This window comes from Palaemon carinicauda, chromosome 5 (assembly GCF_036898095.1).
Source record: "Palaemon carinicauda isolate YSFRI2023 chromosome 5, ASM3689809v2, whole genome shotgun sequence".
Classification (NCBI taxonomy): Eukaryota; Metazoa; Arthropoda; class Malacostraca; order Decapoda; family Palaemonidae; genus Palaemon; species Palaemon carinicauda.
Window position 1 is genome coordinate 108,607,204 of NC_090729.1, and position 10,000 is coordinate 108,617,203.

Sequence of the window (10,000 nt, forward strand, 5' to 3'; positions counted from 1 at the left end):
TATATATATATATATATATATATATATATATATATATAATGTATGTGTGTGTTTATAGATGTATACATATATATATATATATATATATATATATATATATATATATATATATGTATATATATATATATATATATATATATATATATATATATATATATATATATATATATATATGTATATATATAAATATATATATATATATATATATATATATATATATATATGTATATATATATAAATATATATATGTATATATATATATGTATATATAAACTGTATATATATATATATATATATATATATATATATATATATATATATATATATATATATATATATATATATATATATATAACGGATACACTGCTTTTTAAGTAGGAAATCTAAGAACGCAAGTATGGTACCTAGTTACCTGGATAGAAAGACTTATGTTTTAAATCTGAGTTGCTTTGATTTACAAAGTTTTTTGTTAATTAGCTTCATATATCACCCCAGTCCTTTTCTCCAAAATAGGTAACGTCTGAAAATCACCCGAAATTGAGTGTCTGTCTTTGGACTCAAGTATTTCCTATCAAACATCAAAATTTGGGCGAATTCAAAAGTTATTTTGCATTGAGTTGGGAGAGTAAAAAGGTTTTCAATTGCATGAAATATTAAATTGCATATGTTAAGCTTTCACGTAATAGAAGCCTATATTGAAATGTATTCGAATCAAACTTCTGATAATTCTGATTAGACTGAAATATAAATGACGTTGAATAGGAACTTGCAAAGTAATGCCAGTCACTTCCTAATTTGAAAAATGTTTTCCTAGTTTATCCCACACCTGGAAAATGTTTTCCTAGTTTATTCCACACCAAGAAAATATTTTTCCTAGTTTATCCCACACCTGGAAAATTTTTCTAGATTATCCCATACCTGGAATTTTTTTTTCCTAGTTTATCCCACACCTGGAAAATGTTTTCCTAGTTTATCCCACACCAGAAAAACTTTTCCCTAGTTTATACCACACCAAGAGAATGTTTTTCTAGTTTATCCCACACCAGGAAAAGGTTTTTCTAGTTTATCCCACACCAGGAAAGTGTTTTTCTGGTTTATCCCACACCAGGAGAATCTTTTCCTAGCTTATCCCACACCAGGAGAAATATTTCCTAGTTTATCCCACACCAGGAAAATGTTTTCCTAGTGTATCCCACACCAGGAAAATGTTGTCCTAATTTATCCCACACCAGGAAAATGTTTTCCTAGTTTATCCCACACCAGGAAAATGTTTTCCTAGTTTATCCCACACCAGGAAAAATGTTTTCCTAGTTTACCCCATAGTCAGAACGTAGAAACACGCAAGAAGGATATAAATGCGATTTTAAAATGGTGGAATATGAGGAACCGCAAGAAATAACTCTTAGTCATCGAACTTGTCCCTAATCTGGAAATGTATTCGAAAAACGGGAAAAGTTTCCGGCAACGGAAATTCCCGGAATCAAGAGGCGAAGATTTTAGCCTCACGCTTCTGCGAGAAACGGAATTGGGAAAAATCTTTTTTCCAAATTGACGTATTTTATATGGCGAATTTTTCATAACTTTCCTCCCAAGTAATTGCATGATGCATATATGACGAAGCTTTATTCGTGTAATGTTATTATTTCTTCAGAAAACTTTATGATAAACTAATGCAATTCGTTTATTATTATTATTATTATTATTATTATTATTATTATTATTATTATTATTATTATTATTAAATTATTATTATTGTTGTTATTATTATTATTATTATTACTAAGCTACAACCCTGGTTGGAAAAGCATGATGCTATAAGCCCGAAGGCTCCAACGGGGAAAAATAGCCTAGTGAGGAAAGAAAACAAGAAAATAAATAAACTACAAGAGAAGAAATAACAATCCGAATAAAATATTTTAAGATCATTAACAACATTAAATTATATCTACGAGTATCATATATAAGCTGTAAAAACTTTATGAATAACAAGAGGAAGCGATACAGGATAGAATAGTGTGCTCGAGCGTACCCTCAATCAAGAGAATTCTACCCCAAGACAGTGGCAGACCATAGAACAGAGATAATGGCATTACCCAAGACTATAGAACAATGGTTTGGTTTTGGAGTGTCCTTCTCCTATAAGAGCTGCTTACCATAGCTGAAGAGTCTCTTCTACCCTTGCCAAGAGGAAAGTAGCCAATTACATCGTAGAAGTTAACCCTTTGGCAGAAAAGAAGTTTGGTAATCTCAGTGTTGTCAGGTGTATGAGGACAGAGGAGAATCTGTAAAGAATAGGGTAGACTATTGGGTGTATGTGTAGGCAAAGAAGAAATAAGCCGTAACCAGAAAGAGAGATCCAACGTATTACTGTCAGGCCAGTCAAAGGATCCAATAAGAAGAAGAAGAAGAAGAAGAAGAAGAAGAAGAAACCTAAAATCTAGATTACGGCAAAAGTTCCCTCATGAAATAAGCTGATAAAATTCCTTAAGCTCTCAACCACATATTATGAACTCCAGTGATATGACCAAGAAACCGGTTCAACTTCTTTGACTTATAGGATGTCAATCTGTTCAACAGAAAAGAATTAAAATCAAAAGTTGAACTTCTGAATTGTAATAGATTCAACTGTCATTTTAGAAAGACCATTTAATCTAGTTACATCTGGAATAAAACTTCTATAATACTGTGTCGTATGATGGTAGATAGAATTAACTGCCTACCTAGTACTACTTACAGGATGGTACAATCTTTCATATAAGTTGGTGGATGTTCGGGTGTTTGAGAGAGATTTCTATTTCACCCCTTTCTGGACGACAGGTGTGTGGGAGTGCAAATCCGGTCAAATATTCAACTAAAGGTTTCGCTCCCCTAGACACCTGTCGTTCCAGAAAGCGGTGAAATGGAAAGCTCTCTCAAACACTCGAACATCCATCAACTTATATGAGTGATTGTACAGTCTGGGACGATCTGAATGCAATATTTGGTCTGAATTATGAAAAATCTTATGATGTTGCATTAGAACTAAATCAACAACAGTGTCATAGATAATATCCAGCTCAGAAATGAGAAATTTAATAGACCACAAATCAATTTTCTTTTTAGAGATAGTAGCATTTTAATTTGCATAATCTCATTTTGTTCACCAAAAGCTTTCCATAATATCAAAATTAGGAAAAGGGAATTTAGTAGATTGCAAATCTCTATCCAACAAATTAAGATGAGAGCCAGCACCTGAAAACCAGACAGGATTAAAACCCGAGCTGTCATATCTCACGAGAAATTCGTAAAGCCACGCAGTAGAAGACAATACGGTAGGGCCTTTTTAGGTGCTATATGTGCAGTCCATTGGAATTAATTATCTGCATTAAATTGTGGTAAATAAGAATACAAAATAGGGATGAATAGAGTGATATGTGGCGAGCAAGAGGGCTCAACATTCAAACATGCTACCGATGAGCTTTCTCTGAAGTGTATAAGCACATTTGCACTCACTCGCAGAGGTACCCTTTTAACTCGGAAATATTTCCTGCTTGCTGATTGGTTAGAATTATCTTCTCCAACCAATCAGCGAGCAGGAAAATTTTCCGTGCTAAAAGGCCACCGTTGTGAATCGGTGCAAATCTGCCTCGCTAAAAAGAATTGACTATAGTGGTCTCTATTTTTTTTTTTTTTTTTTTTTTGCAGCATAGAAGGTTCATCTATTATTCATATGTTGAAAAAATTACTTCAACAGTGACTGTTGTGTTGTTCTTTTTCAATGACACCCTCTGTCAAGGAAAATGGCTTTATACTGTATGTGTGTATTTTTGTATATATATATATATATATATATATATATATATATATATATATATATATATATATATATGTATGTATATATATATATATGTATATATATATATATATATATATATATATATATATATATATATATATATATATATATGCGTGTGTGAGTATATTTGCGAAGAAAATATGCATTAATTAAGCGTATAGCCTTTATAGCTTATATAAATCAAAGTCATATGAATATTTCAAGCGCTTAAATTGCATCCATGAGTTTTGGAAACAACTAAATCATGTCTTACAATGTGTCAAGACAGATTAGACATCAATAATCATCGTGGTTTCATATATGGCGTTTGTCAGTAATATTTGAATTTTATGGAAGGTGAACATCCAGTTGTGTTTAATTTGTGATTCACATAAACTTGATTTTTTCAAATACTGTATTTGATTTTTTATCATACCGTCGGTATTATTGAATATAAGAATAGCACAACTCTTTTAAAATTCAAATAGCAAAAAATACTAAATGATTCGTATATTTAGCTAAATACAAAACTAACTACAGTAGAAGGGCACACAGTAGAGCGCAGACCTCCGCTGTGGCTGCTTATTTCTCGACCTTTTGCTCGACCTTGACCTTGACCTTTGACCTTAACCCTTTTACCCCCAAGCCTATTTGGAACTTTCCAACCCTTAACCCCCAGGCGTTTTTCTTTTTCAAGCACGTTTTGCTATATATTTTTTTTTTAGATTGCGCTGACAGCCTTAATTTTCGTCATAAAGAGGTCAGGTTGGTCTCATTATTTTGGGAAATGCATGGAGTTTCTCTTAAAGTTATCAAAAATATGCAAAAAAAAATGCAAATAGCATTTTTGTTGCAAGGACGTACCGGTACGTCAATTGGTTAACATGTATTAATTAGCATGGATTTTTATACACTCAAATATGAACTAAGTTTGAAGTCTCTCTAACAATGATTTCCAAACTTATGGCTGATTACATGAATTGGACATTTTGCTTGACCTTTACTCTTGACCTTCCAAAATTTAATCATTTCCAGCTTTTTATATAATAGTTAATCCCTGCAAGTTTCTTGACTCTACGATTAAAATTGTGTTCAGTAAGCAGTTCACAGACAAACATACACACAAACAAACACACACACAAACAGGGGCAAAAATATAACCTTCTTCCAACTTCGTTGGCTGAGGTAGTGAAGGTTATAATTTCATTTACCATTTTTATCCCTGAACCCAAAATCATAGTAAATTGTTTACCATTAATGATACCATTTTTCTAGACTTGCAAGTCATTTGTTTATATATCGCCCATTACTGTTATGGAAAATAAACCGTGCGATGGTGTGACAATAATGGTGGTGCCTGCAATTTCCAGATAGATTAATGTGCTGTATTCATGTTGTTTATATTGTTTCTAAGCGCAGGTTTACACGGTCGAACGCAGTTCGACACACAAGTGTTTGAAGTGATGGTCGAACGCAGTTCGACACACAAGTGTTTGAAGTGATGTTTTAACGTGTGAACGGGGTATTTGGTTGTCGAACAGGTTTGTCAAACGGTTCAAATAAAGTCAGTTCTCGCCTGACTTTTGTGGGCGGGGCTTCATTGTCCACAAACCTTATACATCTGTGACTGACTCCACCACTTCGAACCGTTTGACAAGCAGATTTGACAGCCGGGTTCGACGAACTGTTCGACCGTGTAAACCCCGCCTAAGGTAATATGGTTTGTATTTCCTAACTTTCGGGAATAGGGTTGAGAACTACCTTTGGATTCTTAGTCACTTTCAACTTCTTGGCTAATTACAACTCTTTCGTTAGCAAGCATCTGTTTTGTTTCTCTGAATTTTGAGCACTTCAATTTTGCTGTTGGTTTACCTAGAGATCTCTGTAGTATCCTCGGAAAATTGATAAAATCACAGCCAATTGCAGGAAGATAGAAAAGACTCGAGTCTCTCTCTCTCTCTCTCTCTCTCTCTCTCTCTCTCTCTCTCTCTCTCTCTCTCTCTCTCTCTCTCTCTCTCTCTCTCTCAGCTTTGTAATTTTCATGTTTTTAAGATTATACAGTAGCTGTAACGTTTTAACTGTCATCGCCTGTTAGCTTTACGTTTATTATATTATCAATCATGGTATGAATTATAAATATATCATCATCATCTCCTTCTACGCCTATTGATGCAAAGGGCCTCGGTTAAATTTCCCCAGTCGTCTCTATCTTGAGCTTTTAAATCAATTCTTCTCCATTCATCATCTCCTACTTCAGGCTTCATAGTCCTCTGCCATATAGGCCAAGGTTTTCCAACATTTATATACATAAAATCAAATAATTACGATTATCAGACCTATCTCTGTATTATAACGGTCATAATGAAGTTTACTTCTCCGTTTTCTAACTTATGGATGAACTTGGTATGAAACCTCCAGAAAAGGTTATACTGAAAATGTACGAAACAAACTATATTTAACCTGAAATTCGAACACATTTTTAGAAGGAGATTCATTTCAACTTTTTAACTACTGTTAACAAATAAGATAAGAATGTTTGAAATCATCCACGCATGTATTTGTCAAATTTAGATAATTACTGGTTGAATTATAACAAATATCTGGTTATAGTACAAAATTTCTTGCGTCCTCGCCTTTGGGAAAAAGGAGTGGAAATATGTCGGCACAGAACGAATCTGAATACACTTGGGTATTCTGACTGCGCGTCAAGAGATTTTTGCGGCAATAAATCAACTGCTGGAGAAGACAAGAAGGTTTCAGCTGGAAAATCCCCCACTTTCACATTATTATCTCTTTCGTGCGTTTGTTTTAAATTGTCTTGCCTTACGTAAGACTCGGGTTCTTGCGTTGGCAACCAGTAAAAATTATCCCTCTTACGAGCTGATGAAGCGAGAGTCCGTGCTCAAACCTTGTGTTGGAGCAATCTAGGAAGCAAGCTTGAAAAATCATCTGCGATGTTAATACAAGTAATTTTCATTATCTTGTTTTGGAAATAAGTTCCTTCATAAAGTGGATCAAGAACTATACGGTTTCTTACCTTGTTCTGCTTTATTTTTCCTTTATTTCTTCTCTAGGAGTCAGTGGCTACTTTCCTCTTGGTAAGGGTAGAAGAGACTCCTTAGCTATATTAAGCAGCTCTTCCAGAAGGACAATCCAAAATCAAACCATCGTTCTCTAGTCTTGGGTAGTGCCATAGCCTTTGTACCATGGTCTTCCACTGTCTTGGAGTAGAGTTCTCTTGCTTGGGGGTACACTCGGGCACACTATTCTGTGTTATTTATCTTCCTATTTTTTATTGAAGTTTCAATGATTTATATATATGAAAATTATTTTAATGTTGTTACTGTTCTTAAGATATTTTATTTTGATTGTTAATTTATTTCCTTATTTCCTTTCCTCACTGGGCTATTTTCCCTGTTGGAGCCCTTGGACTTATATAATTTTGCTTTTTCAACAAGGTTTGTAGCTTAGCAAGTAATAATAATAATAATAATAATAATAATAATAATAATAATAATAATAATGATAATAATAATAATAATAATAATAATAATAATAATAATAATTGAGACTTCAAACTTGGTTCATATCTGAGTGTGTGAAATCCACGTCAATTAATACATGCTAATTTTAATGATAGTGGTAGATATTCATCAAAAAGTATAAATCTAGAATTGATTTAATCTCGTAGGAGAAATGGTTAATTCATAACCTTTCTTTATAAGGAGATTGAGTGACCAATTCAATTTTAACTGGCTCTTGCGTCCAAGTATTCAAATAAGCTTCCTTGGGTCGTGGACTACTTTAAAAGACGCCCTTGAACACAGCAATGTTAATGAACAGAAATTGTGACAGCTCTTGTAATTTCAAAATAGTTTACAGAAAGTGGAATAAGTTTGTGGGAAAATAACGTAGTAAATACTATTACAAATAGTAAAGCTGGTTCAATCTAGTATTTGAAATCTAAGTACCATTTAGTATTGATCAAAACTAACAAGTAACTAAAGAATCAGTAATTAATATTAAAAGTCATAAATAGTTAGTAAAACAAATATATAAATCAATAACCGAATTATGAAATATGAGAGAGAGAGAGAGAGAGAGAGAGAGAGAGAGAGAGAGAGAGAGAGAGAGAGAGAGAGAGAGAGAGAGAGAGAGAGAGAGAGAGAATAGCTACTAAGGGGATATGGATCTCCAAGGCTTAATGGAAGGGATTGGAGTCTAGAGGACTAAAAGGGTCACGCGGAGAGGATAAGTGAAGCAATTTCCCGTGAAGTAAACAAGAACTCGTGGAACGACCCTGTGCTTTTCCAGAGTCCCTCTAGGACTCTAGGTATGCCATTGAAAGTAAAAGGACACTAACACTAAGATGTACGCTAGACTCCCTAAGAGCTCCTCTAGGACTCTAGGTACGCCATTGAAAGTAAAAGGACACTAACAATAAGATGTCAGCAAGATCTGTCCTTAGAGAGTTCCTGGTGTCACTTCACATAATCTCTTCTTTGTTGAAAACTTTACACGCTGATTTTATTTTAATTAGGGCATTTTTGCTGTTTCTGACTGGTGCTTTTCTTTCATCTTGCACACACAGTTCTTATAGTTTCCTTTTGTTTCTTGAGGATACAATTTGGCACACTACTCTGTAATGTTTCTCTTCCTCCTGTTCAAGTTTTCATAGTTTATATATGAAAGATTTTTTGTAATGTCATTACTGTTCTTAAAATACTTTATTTTAATTGTTAATTACTTTTCTTATGGTAGCAAGAATACTCCGTCCGTTCATGATCATAGTTTTATTTGTTAGATGCAGAATTATTACAACACAAAATATATATAACGTGCTTCAAAATAGATCCTTATTATACTAGAATAACACACAGCTAGGTACAGTTCGTTACAATATTTATTTTGATGTTGGTACTTTTCTTAGAATATTTTATTTTAATTTTTAATTACTTTTCTTGTAGTTTATTTATTTACTTATTTCCTTTCCTCACTGCGCTATTTTCTCTGTTGGAGCCCTTGAGCTTTTAGCATCCTGCTTTTCCAACTAGTGTTGTAGCATAGCAAGTAATAATAATTCCCATACTTTCATTATTTAACTTTTTCCAATGTGCCCCACCTTCTACTGTTGGAAGATGCAGTCATCCTAAATTGATTATTATTATTATTATTATTATTATTATTATTATTATTATTATTATTATTATTATTATTATTATTATTATTACTACTACTACTACTACTACTACTACTACTACTACTACTACTACTAGCTAAGCTACAACCCTAGTTGGAAAAGCAGGATGCTATAAGCCCAAGGGCTTTAACATGCAAAAAAGAACCCAGTGAGGAAAGGAAATAAGGAAATAAATAAACTATGTGAAAAGTAATAAACAATTGAAATAAGATATTTTAAGAACAGTAACAACATTAAAACAGATCTTTCATATAGTGTCGTGGTTGAATGATGCCACATTCAGCTTAAGTTTATTTGAAGCCAAAATCAGCCTACCCAACAGTAAATAGGCCTCAGTGTCATCTGGAATAAAGAAAATTATGCTAAGAACTCTATCCCCAAAAGACCAGCCGGGGAACCTAGCAACTGTGCCTTTTTTTTTGTCAATCAATTGTTGAAATGTATGGTAATAATATATGATTGAACATATATTTTCTGTTCAGTGTTCTAGTGACCTAACAATTCCTATAGGTTAGGTTGTTAGCCTTACCCCCACTTCGTTTCTTAACTAAACCAGATGTTATTATTATTATTATTATAATTATAATTATTATTATTATTATTATTATTAATATTATTATTATTATTGTTATTATTATTATTATTATCTATGAAGCGTGAAGTGGGAGATGGTGAATGGACAAGTATTTATTTAAAAGCTCAAGATAGTAACGACTGGCGAAATCTAACTGAGGCCCTTTGCGTCAATAGGCTTAGGAGGAAATGATGATGATGATGATGATGAAGATGAAGAATCCTCATCATCATCATCTCCTACATCATTGATGATTGTGGTGATGATGATGATAATGATTATTATTGTTATTATTATTATTATTATTATTATTATTATTATTATTAGTAGTAGTAGTAGTAGTAGTAGTAGTAGTAGTAGTAGTCGTAGTATATAAAACACCTTTTCAAGTAATGGCAACAGAATTCTATGT